We start from the raw sequence: 17365 nt of genomic DNA, 5'->3' as shown, positions 1-17365 counted from the left end.
CATTTCTTTCATGGTCTGTATTTATTCAAGTAGTTAACATCCCTCTCCTCATTAAAATTGCTAACTTGTTAAAGTCTCTGGTTTAAAAAAAAAAAAAAAGGAATTAAAAAAAAAAAAAACCTCCAAAATATGTTCTGCTGCCAAAAAAAAAAAAAAAAAAGTGTGAAAAAAATATCTTTTACATTTCAATAAATGCAAAATAAAGGCCAATTCTACCAGAAGTTTACTATGCTGGGAAATAAATGTCAACTTAAGCACGCTGAGATGTTGGCTATAATGGTGTCTGCACTGTGGCACATCATGGCTTTAGTGGGCCATGTTTCTAGCCTTGGAGCTTTGAATTCATCTGAGCTCATGCTGCCTGCAAATATGTTAAGGAAACGCTTGTGGTATGTTAATTGATACTCTCGAAAGGCTTGTTGTGATGTATTTGTGTGACATACTTGTCCTTTCTAGGCTTCTTCCAGTTCCTCTACATGTAGATGCTACTCCAAGGTCACCAGGAGTGAGTGGCTTTTTGCATGTTGTATTATTCTTGCATTCTCTGCCTCTGTGGTGTTGTCTTCCTCTTCTGACTATGTCACCCTTGGCTGCTAAGAGGCAGGATGTGCCCATATTGCTGGTGGCAGCGGTTGATGCAGCTCCAGGCAGAGCACCACAAACCTGACAGATGGGCTGTAACAAGTGAGTCAGAGTTGTTGCATAAGCTGCGAGGTGGTAAACCTTGCCTACCAGAAATGTTCCCAAACCAGAAGTCTTCTCCTGCTCCTGTCCTCAAAAATCGTGGAAAACATGTGAAAAGATCCTAAGATTACACACATCTTGTGTTGTGGATTTTTGTATTTTCGGATGCATGTAGTTTACAGTTTCAGGCCTAACTATAATCTCTAGGGATAGAGACATAATTAAAAGGAAAAATGTGCTTGTATGTGTGGGTGGGCGTGTAATATTCTCAGGCTTATGGCTTTAAGAGGAAACAGGAAATAGCATATGAAACTCCATAAAATGGTAACCGTCAGTGGTTTTGTTCCTCAAGGATTATGCACTAGCCTAACGAAGTGAAACTGTTACTTAATAGGATAGACAGTATTTCCTCAAAAATGAGACTGGCAGGTATTAGGTATGGGCAGAACATTGTCAACCTAGTGTTCAGTATAATTAAAGTTTTCTGCTAGAAAATGTTTGACAAGAAATTTTCAGCAGTGAATTGTGTTGATTATTTGCAAAGGTTATAAAATACAAGCTTTTTTTCAGAAGTAGCATGGAACAAATTTTATTTTTCTTCAATTGCATGAGCTATATGCCACCTTAATCCTCCCACAACGTAGTAGATAAATCAGAGTCAAATATACACATAATTGAACTACTCTGTTTAAGAACCTAGTATGCCAATAAATCAATATTTACTTGCTGTATATGCAATATATACATGACCCATTCACAGATGAGGTTTCCCTAACTGCTCAATGCACTTAAGTAAGGAAACTGCTCGATACACTTAAGATCTTAGTAGCAATGACTAAAATACAATCCCGATAGCATCAGTTGAGTACAAACAATTTTACAAAATAGCATGGGACTTATATAGGGTTTTCTGGTAGCCTCTTTGTGATACCGCAAATGTGGACCCACAGCAGGCAGCAAACCTCTCTAGAGAGGTTGCCTGGACAGCAAATGGGTGCTTCAGTGCCCCTCTGTGAGGGATCTCCAATTACTAACACCCTCTGCATCTTTTTGCTGGCCCTGGTTGTAATATAGGTAGTTGGTTGGTCCAACTTTTGTACAGTTGTCCTTTCCTGGGTCTTGCCCATTACCCACACATCCTCCATTTTTCAGCCCTTGAGCATCATATATGTTGCACAGGGGAGCTTCAGGGGAAATAAACTCACAGAACGTGGGATTTCTTACTGAGAAAGAAAGTGAAATGATTGTTACTTTATCTAGTAAAACAAATGTGTCCTTCCCAACAGAGATGATAATTCCTTCTGAACTGAATGCTGATAGATTTTACCACTAAATATGTAATTTTCAAAAGAACTCAGATCCTACTTCAGTATCTAAATCAAGCTCTTGTAATACCTGGCTACCAGCTGCTGTTTCCAGGGACTAGATGCCCAAATGAAAACATTTTATTTTTTTCCCCTTCGTGTCTAAATTGGTATCTTTAGGTGCTGAGCTCATTCAAAGTTATAAGGTATTTGAACGAATAATGGTAAATTGCACTTGGAGAGTTGTTAAAAAAAAAAAAACTGGTGCATATTACAAAGTGAAATGGCAGCTTTTTAGCACTGCTGCTTTAGAAAGTAAGTATCCCCAATTAGTCCCCTAAATCTTGATTTAGGCACCCCTCTTTATACCATGTGTGTATAGATATAGATGAAGACACAACACTCATAGGTACCCATTTTAGATCATCAGTGCATAAAAGCTAACGTGACTAAAATAAGCTATTACTAAATAATGAGCTATTTCCACTTATTTGCTGCAGAACTGTTGTGCTGAGAGGTGGACATTAGGAGGAGCACAGGGAGCCTGTGTGCTGACTCTCTCATGTTATTAAGTAAATGATAAAGAAATCATCTGAAAAACTGAACACTTGTGCAATAGCTTTTTGGTGAAAAGACTGTTCTCTTTACTGGAAGGAGAAGACCCTCCTGAGTAGTAAAGGTATAACTGGTGATTAAATCCAGGCTAGCAAAAGAGCTAGAGATTAAGGGTTGTATCAGCAACCGAGGGTCTGTCAAAACAGACAACATGAATATTTAGTGTTACAGAAAGTCTCTCATGTATAATTGGACTGCTTACTGAAGAGAAAGAAATGAAAATGAGAAGGCATTAGAATAGTACATATAATAATATAAAAAATGCAGATGAGGACTTGTGTAAACCCTCTTCTCTGCTACAGAAGCGAGGGGAAAACCTGTGAAATCAAAACCACTAGCAGTAAGAAGAGTTACACAAGGATATAAATCCTCCAGTTTGGGGCCTCTTGATGATCCTCTTGGCTTAGGGCCCTTGCATGGCCCTGGCACGTATAGGGAGATTTTAAGTGACTGCATGTTCTTGTGTACCCACCTCATGAGGGGATTTTTCCTCTAGAGATGTTTTGGTCAGTGCTAAGGGTGGGGTGTCTGACTGGACAGGCAACTGCTGAGGAACCTCTTCGGAAGGGATCTCGAAGACCTGTGCAGTTTGTCCATCGCTGCAAGCATTTGATTTTGAGTTAAAATATGTGAAAATACCTTGATAGGTTCAACCTATTTACATTGAATAATCAGGTAGATACTTGGACTGACATCTCTTCAGCTGAGCTCTCTTCTCCTGCTACTCTGAAAAGAGCTGAGCTCCAGGTCAGTACTGGAAAAATCTGAAGCAGATGGAAACTGGAGAGCAGGAAGAGGAAAAAAGAAATCAAAATTGGCTTTTTATAGTCATCTCCAAATTCACTTGATTTTGGGGTATGCCTGTGGTGGTTTGTGATGGACGTGCTTAGCTTGGAGACAACATCAGGAGAAAACTCACCAAAGCACACGTCTGATATGATCTGCATGATAACATGCATCTAGTGTGCATGAAGACAGTTTCAGCTGTTTCTCATGCAGAAAGGCAACTGGATTTAGGGACTAGGCCACCCACTGCCAGGAGAAAAATGCTTGAATCTTCAATACCTTTGATTCATGGGCTTTAGGAGGCAAGAATTGTACTGTGGCAGCATGTGCCTGGGAAGCATGCTAAATTTCATACCCCTCGTCCTCTCCCCGTCTCCCACAGCCTGCTTCTAAGCTGAAGCTTCTGTAGCTGAAACTTTTTTTCCCTGCTACCTCTGCATAAATTGCCTATTTTCCATTTTGACAGGAGTTTTGCTGAAAAGTTATTTTCCCCTTGTCTCTGCTGCACTGATGATTTTGTAGTTGTCCTTTCCTGAAATATTCAAGTTAATTTTGTAGCTATTGAACAGTGCTGTGTAAATGTAGCTTTATAACCTTTAACCACAACACAACACCCTCCTCTCTGTAATCTCCGCCTCCTGTACCTATTCTTGAAAACTGCCAGAAGCAATGTTTCTGCCTTATAAATCTGAGCCTTTAAGATAGGTAGGCACTGCTACAGCTGAAGCTGTCCTTCTGACTGATTTTCTGATAATGTCTTTTTGATGTATTTCTGGTAAACAGTTTTATTTGTAGGAGATTACAGTCATAGTAAAAATCCAAATAGTGACAAAATAGTTATGAGAGGCAATGCTGGAATTTCCACTCATTTTGCATTTACCCTTAACCTCAAGCTAAGCTTGCTGCCAGTGATTTTTTCACTACCTTCTAAATACAGACCATGAAGAGAATTTTGTTCTGACTGAAGTCCCACACCATCAATTAGTATAGAAGAATACTTTCCTTGACAGTATTTGATTCCCTAAAATGAACAATATTTTTCTGAGTCCTCTGCCTGCAGAGAAACTGAGTCTGCACCTGTGTGGAAAACAACCAGTAGGTTTTCATGTGAAAAACCCTTAAACGTAGCAATTACATAAGCCAAATTGTGAGTGGGTGCGGTTTATTGGTGGCTGCATTTATTGTACCTTATCATCCGCAGAAAATGAATCATCTGATATAGAAGTGGCTCTTCAGGGACTTCAGTATGTGGTTGGAACTGCAGAATTGAGTCGATTCTCTGAAAGATAGGAAAGAGATCCCTTAGAATATAGTTGGAACAATAATACTGAAAATAGTGATTTTCTGTCAGGTAATTAAGAAAAAAGTATTTATATTTGGGTACTTAGGCACCTAGAAAGAGTCCTGATTTTTCCATATGGTAACCCTGAGAGCTGTGTCTTGTTAACACATCTAAAAATCAGGCTGCTTATGTTGATTCTTATGTCTATTTCCAGAGCTGGCTGAATCAAAGGATAGGGGCAGAAGCATCTTCTCTTTGGAGAAGGAAGCAGGGCACGTGTAATGGCAATAGAGACATAAAGATCCACATGGGCCCATGGACTCACACTGTCAGACTGGTGTGGCAAAATATGCTGGCACAGCTTCTGTGAAGTCCTGATTATACTGAAGACCAAGGCTCTATCCGTGCACATGTGTTTAAAGTATGTCTTCAGAGTCTTGCTGGCATAGAGCAGCTTGTTTTTCAAAGCAGACATGTTAATCACAGCCAAGGAGAGAATAGGAATTTGTCCCTTTCTACCTGTCTCCTTAAGATGATCTCCAGACTTCCATCTGAGCTGTGTGTTTACGTTTCATTTCTCCTTACTCCTCATTGTCATTTAACTCCATGATTAACTGCTCTTTTTCTGTTACATTTCACAATGTTTAAATAAGGGTGGTACTCAAACCTCTTACTGTTTCCTAGAAGATGACAGAAGACTTCTGTTACGCTTGTGATGTGAGATCAGAAAGTATAGTTCAGGGAAAAGGATTCTAAATTACACTGTTGTTTGTAGTGTATTGAAGTGTGAGAATTAAAGGCTGGAAGTCCATGCAGCTATCATTTTGTGATTCAGTGGTTGAATTACTTAATGACAAAGCTCTTCTTGCCAAATTTTGATGTCTTTTTGCCTTCACAATGTCGGCACTAATCAGATATTTATACTCACTTTACGTAAGGTATTGTTCTCTTGTCACTCTTGGATCAGCAATACCTTTCGGGAGAGAGACAGCCTCTTCTTACCTAGTTTGTTCAGTGATCTAGTTGAATTCATACTGAAGTACCACTGACACGCATTTAACTAGATCACTGAACAAACTACATTAACAGGTTCTCTCTCTCTCATCTAGCAAGGCAGACATGGTCACACAACTCTGAATAGTAAGGCTTTTGAGGAAAGAAGAGTCTATCCAGACTAGAGTAGGCCAAATGTAGTTCAACTGCAAAGCCATGCCCAGAGTGCAATATTTACACCCAGGGTAAAAGATGTGACTACTGCTGCTTGAGCTAGCATTTTATAAAGTTAACAGACTTTTCGTCTAGTAGATTTATTTAAACTCTGCTGAAGAGCTGGATGCTATGTCAGATTATCGGTTAAGCTGGACAAGTAGGAGAACTGAAAAAATAGGGTATTTTTAACAGCTATTGTACCATATTATAGGTTGTCTTCAATAGTCATCTGATTCTATAATTGTTTATTCTAGTGTGTTGGTGTTTTTGTTTGTTTTGTTTTTTTTCTCATCACCATTTCAATATTTTTTTTTGTAAAGTGTTAAAAAGAAAACAAGAACGCCAATCTTTCTCCCCCAAAAGTACTGAAGAAGGTATTCGTTGTTCATTTTTTCCACTTTTAATTATTTTATGGTCCTGTTTTTAAAAGCAACTATGTTAAAGAAAAAAAAGAGAGCTATGGCACTTTTTGCACTTAATTCTATCTGTCAGTTTCCTATGATGAAACACAGTTTATACTGGCCTTCCTCCTGTTACCTTTGCAGTACTAGAACAACAATAGGAGGTTTTCAGGGAAATTGGACCCAGTGGTGGACCTGCTAAATACTAGAGAGCATCATCCAGTTATGAAGTCCCCCAAGTGGAAGGCTGAGACAGTATTACAGGGGAGCATCATACATTGATATATTGAAGTCTTGTTCTTACTCTTTCTTAAACATCCATTTATGTCTGCAGCTGTACACAAGGTATTAAGTTAGACAGGACTTTTTTTCTTACACAGAAGTGCAGTTCTCCTGTAGGCTGAGTAGGAGACTGCCTTTATGTTGAGCAATGTCAAATAACAAATTCTGCCAGCAGTGGCTATCTGTAGAAAACTGGTCTGGTTTTGTTACAGAACATTAACAACAAAAAATAATCAGGAAGGACTTTATCATTCATGATAGAATAGGCACTTGGAAAAACTTGCCTTTTTAGTTTTAATTTCGGTGTTTGGTTTTCAATTTAGATTCCAGTATTGATCTACAGAACTTATGTTTTCACCTGTAAAATGAGAACTGTGCTTTGAAATAAATAAGATACAGTAAATCTGAAGTCTTCATTTTAAAGCTGTATTTCCACCAACTAACGTCCAGAATGGTACCAGAAATTCACTATTTACATTTTACTGGTAAATGTCCATTCTTCGGTGCTAATTGACTGTACACTTCGTAATCCTCTATTTTCATTTCTTCATACATCCACCTGTTCTGAACATAACTCATTTGTATGTCTTCTGTAGAGTTTCCACAGGCATCCTCCTCCTCCTCTGTGGAGTAAATGGTGATGAAAAATTTATTGTGACAACTTGCCTACTATTTTTTAATTTATCCAAATTCAGATATTGCTGGAAATTCACCAGATTATTATTATTTTAGGAGGAGCAGGGGAGGGGAAGAAGATTAAAATTTGGCAAAGGAAGTTAGTTGAATGGGTGTGGACATCAGGACCATTCCAGACAAATTTTGCTGTTTTGTTCCTTGTGGTTTTAGACAGTTTAGGGAAGCTGAGGAGTGATTTGGGAAGCATGGTGTGTCAAAGGAAATGTTCAGCTGAAGGTTATCAGTACATCATAGTCTGGGTTGCCAAATACAAGTCACTTTACCAATTAGTGTGAAACTCAGGGATTATGGTGTACTGATTACCAGCTGAATGCTGACTTTGTCGATACAGACAATGGCTAGAATGATGATTTTCTTAGGATAGATTTTTTTCCTATTCAATTTATTTCTAGAATATTTACTTGGGGCTGGACAATGCCTAATGGTTAGACAATGAGGTGAAGTAAAGCAACTCATGTCACTGACTAATCCAGATGCTCTATGCATAGGATTTAGCAATTACCTCACACTCTATATTTTTTTTCTGCTCTAATTTTATGATCTTCAAACCTGGATTTTTATTATTTTGTCATCTGTGTCAATTCTTCCACTGAATAATTCACAAATCCCCTTTTAATAAATGAATACTAATGATTAGCTAATACATCAAAGAATGCTGATGTAAAGATTTCTCCATAATTGCCACCAAACCACTGGCAAGTGTGGTGAATCAACTATTTTATGTGTCTTATACTTTAATATTAAACATGCTGAATTTTATGGACTAACTGAAATAAAAATAAATGACAAGGAAAAACCCTTTATGTAGCTGAAAATGCAAATTGAATGGATTTCAGAAGTTTATGTATTCCTGATTTCTTGTTCAGAGTAGCAAGGTAATGCCACATTAAAAGTGGTGGGAAAAGAATTACTCCAATGATATTCAAAAATCATGGTTGATTTAATTTATACACATGTAACAGTAACACTTGAGGACTCCACATCTAAGCACAAATAACTTTAGATCCAAGGTTTGCTCTTTGTTTTATATAATATATATATATCAGGTTACCTCAATATAATGAATAAGCAGAGTAATTCACAGTATAATTTGAGGAGAAACTCAGAATTTTTGCCTGGAACATATAGAATATTTCCAACATGGATAGTATTATGTATGTGGAAATCCAATACTGCAATGAAATCGAGATACTAGTACTGTATCTAGAGTGCACGTTCTAACTGTACACAATTTAACTACATTTACATACTGAAATATTTTACCTGAAGAGAGATTGCTGGATGTGGTGTTCACACACCAATTGCCTAATATGTAGGGTCTATAGTTCAATACCTTTGAAAGCAATGACAGTGAAATTGCATTAGTGGACCTTTTTCCTTTGTATGTGTTTAAAGATAAATCAGGCAGCTTAAGAATGGTACTTCTGGAGAAGCAAAAATATTATGGACCCAGACTGGGGAGACTAAAAAACAGAAATTACAATCAAGCGCTACAGTCAACATATTTTGAATGTAGGTCAGATTTCAAATGCTCTAATGTTTGAGCATTGGTTGATGAATAAGGCTTAGTTATTCCAACAAAGCTTACCTAAGCCTCTCTTGCACTTGAACTTAAATTTTTATTCTCTCATGCATTAGTTACAAATAAGCATCCTGGAATAAAAGAGAAACAGGTGCTCAAAAATATTTCAGTTGAAATTATTTTTATTGAGTGAAGAAAGGGAGTTAAAATATTTGGACTGGTTATTTTGGAGTGCAATCAAAACTCTGATTTTACTGTTACCATTTGACAGGCCATGCCCACTAATTTTCCACTCTTCAAAGTGAGGGTAAATATGATACTAAGTTTCTAGAATTGCAATTTCAGTCTACTTCTTTTTTTCATGCCAGTTTTACTCCAGGTATGGACATCCTCTTCCTGATCTTACTTTCCTTCAGAGTCATTAAGTTTTTCTGCTAGATGGATCCTTCCAGCTGATCAGAATGCCGTGTTCTCTGAACACTGGTGATCTAAAACTAAGTTCAAACTTCAAAACTTCAAGATAAATGGGAAACCTGACATACATTTGTTTTTTTCCTTCTGTAACACCAAGAGGATAATCTCCGTATTCCCAGGGCATAGGTAAAGCAGGGGAAGGTCAAGCAGATTCCATTCTGTGTGGTGCATACATAGAAAATGCATGGTTATGTTAAGAACGTGAAAAATTTTCCAAGAACAACTGGGGTCTTGAGTCGCTCTTGTCTTTCTGCCACTCTGGATCATATTGGGTAATGTTTCGTGAAAACACAGCGTGTGCAAAGTAAAATTCTTTGGATATACTTAAAATCATTTAGGTTGCTTATGCCATGAAAAGATGCTGATACAAGTGATGAAGACTATTCAGATTTATTTTTTTTAAATAAATAAATGTGTTTCTGAGGATAGGCCTCACAATATTAGAGTGACTTGCAAGGTGGGAAAATCAGAGTGAGAATACTGGTGACTACTATACAGCAGTGCTTACTTGTAAAGATACATGTTAATACATTAAAATATTTAATTATTTTTGCATAGTTAGTAATCTTTCTATTGCCTCTTTCTTGTCTCTATTTTTTAAAAAGAAAGGAATAACATGGCTGTCACAATAGAATATTCTTCAGCAAGAAAACTAATCTCCTGTGTCGCCAAACTCCTTCAGCAACTTGAGAGCTATACAAGGCCACTTCTTAGCAACAAAAGGGACATTTTTGTCCTTGGATTTGTACAGATGGTATTCAGTGAAGTACACAGAAGCCAAGGCATGTCTTAGTAGCAGAAATAGCTGAGATTTTTGGAAGATTATGGTTAGAAAAGAAAAGCAGTCTATTTCTTTCATTCCTTTATAATTGGTGTGACTGTTGGACACTGGGGAAGCACAAGCAAATATATAACAATTCATACTATGCAGTAGGATTACAATTGAAAAAGGACACAAAGACGTGGAGAAAGAGGGAGTCAGTCATTGTTAGTCTGCTTGGTTAAGGAAAAATATCAAGCCCTTCCCTCTGCGTAAAAATAGTCCCACTGTTATCAGTACATTGCTCCCCGGGCTGTAACACAGGGAGGAGTAGGGAATGTCCCTTCCACTGGATCTGACCATTCTGGTTCTCCTGCCCTGCTGAGGTCATCTATTTATTTTTTGTAAACTAAACATTAAAAGATGCCGTGTCTGAGAAAGAGCCGTGCCTGACTCACCTTTGCAGCAAGCAGCACTAAGGTAAACCTCGGATGGCTGGTGTGCCTGCTGCCAACAACAATAGTGTTTTGTTGGTAAGAAGGCAATGTGCACAGACTCACAGACTAAAAACATAGTAATTGCAGTGCTGACCATTTTCATTGGATCTGATAATTATCAGCTGAAATATCTGTTCTTTCCTCCTTTGGGAAAAATGTGTTTGACTGTTGGTGTTTTTTTTTCCCTTTTTTTCTTTATTTTGTGAGATTTAGCATGGCAGTTTACACCCTAAATGAGACATCCATGTGTTTCTAGGTACTGGCAATAAACTGACCTGTAGGACTACTAACTAACAGAACCTTTATTCTGCACCTCCCTGCACTCCCTCCCCCCCCCCCCCCCCCCCCCCCCCAAAAAAAGTAAAATGGCTGCAGTTGAAAATGGAAATGCTATTTGCAAGATTGCATTTTTTAAGGATAATTTGTGTTTGCGTTTCTATATGTATGCCTTAAATAGCCAGTGCTCTAGTTTTTTTAAAGTCTTAAACAAAAATATCACAGCACGATAGTGTGTCTTATTGGTTACCAAGGGTAACATGAAGTATGGGTTTAAAGGCGTTTCTGTTGGCATTCCGTACATTTTACATTTTCTCTTGGATAATGCTAGGTGACATAATGTTTGCACTATGTCAGGTTTTGAGATGTTCTCTTTAAAGGAATTAAAAATGAGTTAATTGGGTATCATTGAAAATTAGGAACTGTGTATAAGGAATTTATACCCGCACATTCCCCATGTTCTCTCTCCAACATTAGAACAAGTTAAAATAAATAACTCATATTATATACAGTGGTTTCTGATATACTTGCACCTGAGCTAATATGATAACTACATAGCTTGAATTAGGTTGTCTCTAAGGTAAAACTAAAATAGTTTCCTAATCCCAATATTGCAAAAAGCAAACTGGTAACATTTTAAAATCTTTGTGTTGAAAGCTGTCTTTACCCCAGTCCAAAGCAATATATTTATTACATTTTTACCATGTTCACCTTAAATTTTTGTGTAGCTGATATATTTTGGTTATTAAGTATAAATCATGGTGTACAAAACTGATAATATTAATTTCTGCAATGTAGGTACCACTGGTACAAGCTGTTCTTTTCAGGATATTACTACTTTGGATGAATTTGGTTAGCTTCTATGGAAAATCTAGGATTTTCTAGGTCTTTCTGTATTAGGTTTATGTGGCAAGGTTTTGGTAGTGGGGTCTGAAGGGGTGGCCTCTGTGAGAAGAATCCAGAAGTTGCCCCATGGGCCAATAAAGGCCGATTTTATCTGTCCCTAGTAGAGACCCGCCACTGGCCAGAGACAAGCCAATAAGCGATGTTGTTTGCACTTCTGTGAGAGCAGATTTAAGAAAGGGGAAAAAAAATACTGCTGGGCAACAGCAACTGGGAGAGCAAGGAGTGAGAAGCAGCCCTGCAGGCCCCAAGGTGAGTGCAGAAGGAGGGCAGGAGGTGCTCCAGGCATGCAGCAGCAGTTCCCCTGTGGCCTGTGGAGAGGCCCCTGGTGGAGCAGGCTGTCCCCCTGCAGCCCATGGGTCCCACATGGAGCAGATCTCCATGCTGCAGCCCGTGGAGGAGCCCCCGGTGGAGCAGGTGGATGTGGCCTGAAGGAGGCTGCGGCCCATGGAGAGCCCCCGCAGGAGCAGGCCCTGGGCCGGAGCTGCAGCCTGTGGAGAGGAGCCCACGCAGGAACAGGGGGTCTGTCCATGGTACGGAGCCATGTGGGAGCCGTTCTTGAAGAGCTGCTGCCTGTGGGCAGCCCCCGCAGGCTCAGTTTGGGAAGGACGGCATCCCGTGGGAGGAACCCCACGTGGAGCAGGGGCAGAGAGTGACTGTGAAGGAGCGGTGGAGATGGAGGTGTTAGGGACTGACTATAGCCCCCATTCCCCTGTGCCACTCGGGGGGGAGGGGGGGGAGGAAGTGTTTTTGTTTGTTTGTTTGTTTGTTTCTCACTGCTCTAGCTTGTTAGTAATAGGCAATAAATTACATTAATCTCCCTACACTGAATCTGTTTTGCCCATGATGATAATTGTCGAGTGATCTCCCTATCCTTATCTCAACCCTTGAGCCCTTTTCATCATGTTTTCTTCCCCTTTACCTTTGATGAGAGGGAGTGAGAGTGCAGTTGTGGTGGAGCTCAGCTGCCCAGCTGGGTGAAACCACCACACTCTCTCATGATAGGAGCTAGATGATATCATAAGTTAATGAGCTCACCATGAGAGGATAAGGATAGGTAAGGATAGCAAAGTTTGATTTGTCATGTTGTCCTATACAACTAACAACCTTCTAAACATTTTTATCTGTAAACTGGAACTTATGTTACATATGGAGCAGACATGGGTTCAAATACATACAATAGTGGTAGCACCTTTTAGTGATCATCTCATTTACAACTGATATATGATATGGAGTTCCTGACCACTTGAAATTATTTTTTTATAGCCCTCAATCTTCATAGATGATGCCTTGACCAATTCTCACTTGTGATTTATTTCCTGCATGCCTAGATGTTTTTCTACAGTTTAAATGGGATACTGCAGTTTTCAGCTGATTAACCAAACTGCTGCACAACACAACATTTTGGTGTTGGTTCCACCTTGCATAGCCAAGTCTTATTTATTTGTTAAATGATCTTTAGGTGAAGTTTGAGCATTTTCTTTTGAAATGTCCAGATTCAAAATGTACACCTGCACTTGCTTGACTTCAGATGCTGCTGCTTTTTTGAGGCAGAGAAGGCTGCTCAGCTTTCCCGGTAGCTGGACTGTGAATGAACAGTGATGCCTCCCTGGCTGATCTGGTATAGGGTCTAAGGTTGTAATTTGGAGTGGGCTTGGAGACACCTCATCCCCTGCTCTGGACTGAGCAGTTCCTACTGGATGCATCTGTGTAACCTCCTTGTAGTGCAAGGAGGTTATTTGGATTTGCCATTTTCTGAGGCAGTCACCTTCTTTCCCTTATATACAGCCATTCAACATCTGCCTTGTGGTTCCACTGTTGGAGCTGTGAATCATTATAAAGCACCTAGGCCAAAGATGCCTCCTTGAAATTGAAAAAAGATGTCTATAAGAAATTAAGAGTCCTTCTCAACCTACCATACAAAACTCTTTTAAGTATTTGCCACTGTCTGCCAGTATGTAACCTGAAGGCTGTCATGTTTAAAGCAGATTTTACACAGCACAGAGTGGAAAATACAATGCACAGGGCTTGGAGCATCAAGAATGAGAACTCTGTTACTCCACATATGTACGCTAATGTCCCTCAGATGTAAGAGCAGTGGATATCTCAGAGGGAATGGATAAGACAACTGTCAAATGAACAGCTAGATTAAGTAACCTTCTGTGATTCTCTGGCATATAACCATAGTTTCAGATGTGACTATTCATAAATACCAAATGAGCTTTTTAATATTCCATGTTTCTCAGTCAGCTAGAGATCCTTGTTCTAATTCTCAATAGCTTATAGAAATCCAGTTAGTCAAATTACATTTTCAATTAATACAAAAGGTGAGCATTGTGTGTAACCTCTATCACCTTTTGGACTATGCTGCAAAACTGTGTCTTCCTGGATCTGTAACAGTGTGGGCTTCTGACACTGTCAGCTGCATTCATTGTCAGTGAGCACAGGCACAGAAAATTTGGCAGAATTAAATATTCTGAGAGCAGAGTGTCAACGTCAGATCAAATGCGAAAAATAATGTATAGGCAGGTTAGCAAAATACAGGCTTGCTGCGGCTTCTGGTAGAAAACAATGATCTGCTGCTGCCCTAATGAAGGTCCACAGGCCAGCAAGTAAAGGGCACGTCACCATTGTTAATTTACTTGAATGTCCCAGGAGAAGGACAATATGAAACACTAATCCCCGTGAGAGAGAAATTACTGACATGACCTTAGACCACATCAGAAGCGTGTCCGCATGTAGAATTCCTCTGGCAGTTTGTTGACTATTTGGAGTAAGGGCAGCATAATCCCTACATCTGTGAAGTCACTCTGCATCTTCATCACGGAAACTTTTCTCTCTTATTTTTTTTTCATTCTCCCCTACAATGGCATTATTGCTGTGGGTTTTTTTTCAGTTTTGCTATGACATATGGTATGGGCAAGAGTATGAAGGAGAGCATAGGCCTCTAAATAAACTATTTCTGAACTAGGCAAGTTTAGAAATCTGCCACAAATGTGATTTGTGTCAATGAATATTTGGAGAGAAAGTCTGCTTGTGTGCAAGTGGGACATAGTGTTCCTGACAAAGTCCAATAGAGGACAAAATGTGATATAAAAGCAACAAATTGCAATGCTTAGGATCTATCTTTCACCTGTTCAGGGTGCCATATAATTTATATGACTAAACAGGATAGCAAGCATTGAGTGTGCGTAATTGTTTGCCAATGTATTATGTATCAAGGACTACTTGCTGTAGGCATAGCCTCACAATTCTATAATGAATAAGCCAATAAATTATTGGTTTGGGGAGTAATTCATCATCAGAAAAAGGGAAGAGAATTCTTCTCATTGGTTATTTGATGCAAATTCTTCACTCAGTCGTATTTAGTCACTTAAACACTAACCTAGCAGGGGGAAGACAAGACCTAGCATATGCGACAGTGAAAATAACATTTTTGTTAATCACTCTGAACATTTAAAGATTAATGAAGTCCTTCATCTGCATTAATGCAGCTATGGGTGTTCCTGTAACTACTGGTTCCCTGGCTGGTTTCCAAAACATGGAGTTTAATTTCTGTAAAAAGTAGAAAGAAAATCCTGTTGTGTTCTATACAGTTTCCCTGGTTAAAGCAGGTGTGATCCAGCTGCTGGCTACACAACTAGTACAGGCTCACTTCAGAATACCACAGGAGGCAAAGCCAAGGGATAAGAAAAACAACAAAAACAACAACAAAAACCATAACAGATGCTGCCATCATTCCATCATTGTCCTTTTAATCACTTCCAGATTGGCTACCTGTGGGCTTCAGTTGCATTTTGGGCCCTATGAACTGGTGTGACTAGAAAATATAAGCTTTAATAAATTCCTGTTTAACAGGAAAATGGCAGCAACTGAAAATGGCATCATTACTTGAAACCCTGTGTAGGTCTGTAAGCTCTTGGAGGGCTGTCAAGTATTGCATTTGCCTGTACAGTTCCTGGTACAATGGAACATTGACCTCTGACCAGGATTTTAAAGTGTGACTATATGGCTAAAGATAATTAACACTAAGGCTTAAAATATGGAGATGCACGCATCTGTTGAATATGCTTTTGTGTTACTTAAATGAATTAGATGAGGGCGATGCAGCAGGAGCAGAAGGGCTTAGTTTATCCAGCTGTTGCCAAAACAAGGGAGCTATACTGCAGTCCTCTCTCTCTCTCACTCTCGTTCACATATGTTTGCTTGTTTGTTTGTTCTTACCTGTCTTTCTTTGGCAGTGTTGCTGTGTGCAGATGGTCCTCTTGAGTATTTTGCTCCTTACTTGCCCTTCTTCAAGTCATGCAGAGAGTGGCCAACCTACACCTTCCTTACCTTCAAATACCCACGGGTATTTGGGGTCATTGATAGATGGTGTTTTTACTGTAGTTCATCTGCAACAGACACTAAAAATATTTCGGGAGTTAGGTTGCTTTAGTGGTGACATAATGCCAACACTGTCACCTAGGTAATGGAACTAATCACCATAGCAACAAGACTTTATCATTCAGCCGCCCAAGCGTTTTTGACGGATGGAAAGCCTGAAGATTTGAAGTAGGACACAAATGAAACTGATCTGATTGGGCTAAGTCATATTAACAGTTCATGAGCAGGAATCTTCTGTGCAAGGTTGAATCAAATCAGAGGAGATGATGTATCTTTTACAGGCCCATTCACTTCAAATGCAATTGTTGAAGGTTAAAATTTTTCTTCCTCTAGGGAAAAAATAGCATTTAACTAAAATAAGTAGATAATAAACCTGATTGTTTAAATATTACTGTACAGTCTCTAGGTATTACTTCTGTTCTAGGCATTGTATGAGACTAAATGACAAAGTACTCCTAAAAATTTTAGCTGACTGTTAGTTCACTTCAGGGGTAGTAATTTACCTTGCTGAAATGAGATTATGAGCACCGACATGGAGACCACCCCACACTGAGCCCTGACCTAAGCAGCTCCAGTGAGGCTGCCAATTTCCAGCTGTGCTACCTCTGCCTTGGACTTAGTTGGGAAATACATAACCTCAGACTACAGCTAGTACAGTCAAATGCAGCTGGGATTAGGCCCAAGTTGAAGAATAATCAGAGAGAATTTCTCTCTCAATATAATTTTTGCCATTGACTCCAGCACACCCACATTTCACCCTGTGGATACTGCTCTGTTGCAGACCATGTTCAGTTTTCTTGGACGATGAAAGCTGAAAGTACCCCTTCACTTTCTGCTATGGTCCTTGGGCCGTTAAGCCATATTGCTCATCCATGCAGGCAGCAGTGATGCTGCTTCAGGTGACATGGGGTAAATCAAGAATGACTGCTTTAGGGGCAAATGAGAAGGACCTGGTTAGGCCTCCTTGATCCAATAGATGAGGGGAAAAGTTTGGATAGGAGTAAACACGTTCTGCAAGGTAGCCAATTGAGTACATGGGTAAAAGCATCTTTGCCAGCAGCCTGGTGAAGAGATCTTTAAACTACATGAGTCTTGGTGATAACAGCTTGCAGTTAAATGAGGAGACAGAAGCTGGGGTAGTAAGTATATGGGGGCAGGATGAAGTGCTCTTTGAGCAGTCTGAGGAAGTTGGCAAATAAAAGGCCTTAGTCCTTGTGGGGAGACTTTGGCATCCCCCTAGCAAGGTCAGCCCACTGGGAGGCACGCAGTGTGCGAGGTTTCTGGAGTT

The 17365-nt window shown here is 39.4% G+C and overlaps 1 long non-coding RNA gene across 3 annotated transcripts in view; it reads right to left on the bottom strand.

The window, feature by feature from the left end:
* LOC121068239 overlaps window positions 1–16148 on the bottom strand; it is a 31165-nt gene extending 15017 nt beyond the window's left edge. For 2 of the 3 annotated variants that reach the window (XR_005818740.1, XR_005818738.1), the window contains exons 1-5: window positions 15916–16148; window positions 8848–8912; window positions 8523–8592; window positions 7123–7186; window positions 4577–4668 (exon numbers count right to left, since the gene is read on the bottom strand). This is a non-coding gene — a long non-coding RNA (uncharacterized LOC121068239). The remainder of the gene's footprint in view (window positions 1–4576; window positions 4669–7122; window positions 7187–8522; window positions 8593–8847; window positions 8913–15915) is intronic. The other variant, XR_005818739.1, reaches the window with a different exon arrangement.
* Between the last annotated feature and the right edge of the window lie 1217 nt (window positions 16149–17365).

The sequence above is a fragment of the Cygnus olor genome, chromosome 3 (assembly GCF_009769625.2).
Source record: "Cygnus olor isolate bCygOlo1 chromosome 3, bCygOlo1.pri.v2, whole genome shotgun sequence".
NCBI classification, from domain to species: Eukaryota; Metazoa; Chordata; class Aves; order Anseriformes; family Anatidae; genus Cygnus; species Cygnus olor.
This window is presented reverse-complemented; position numbering and strand designations above follow the sequence as displayed.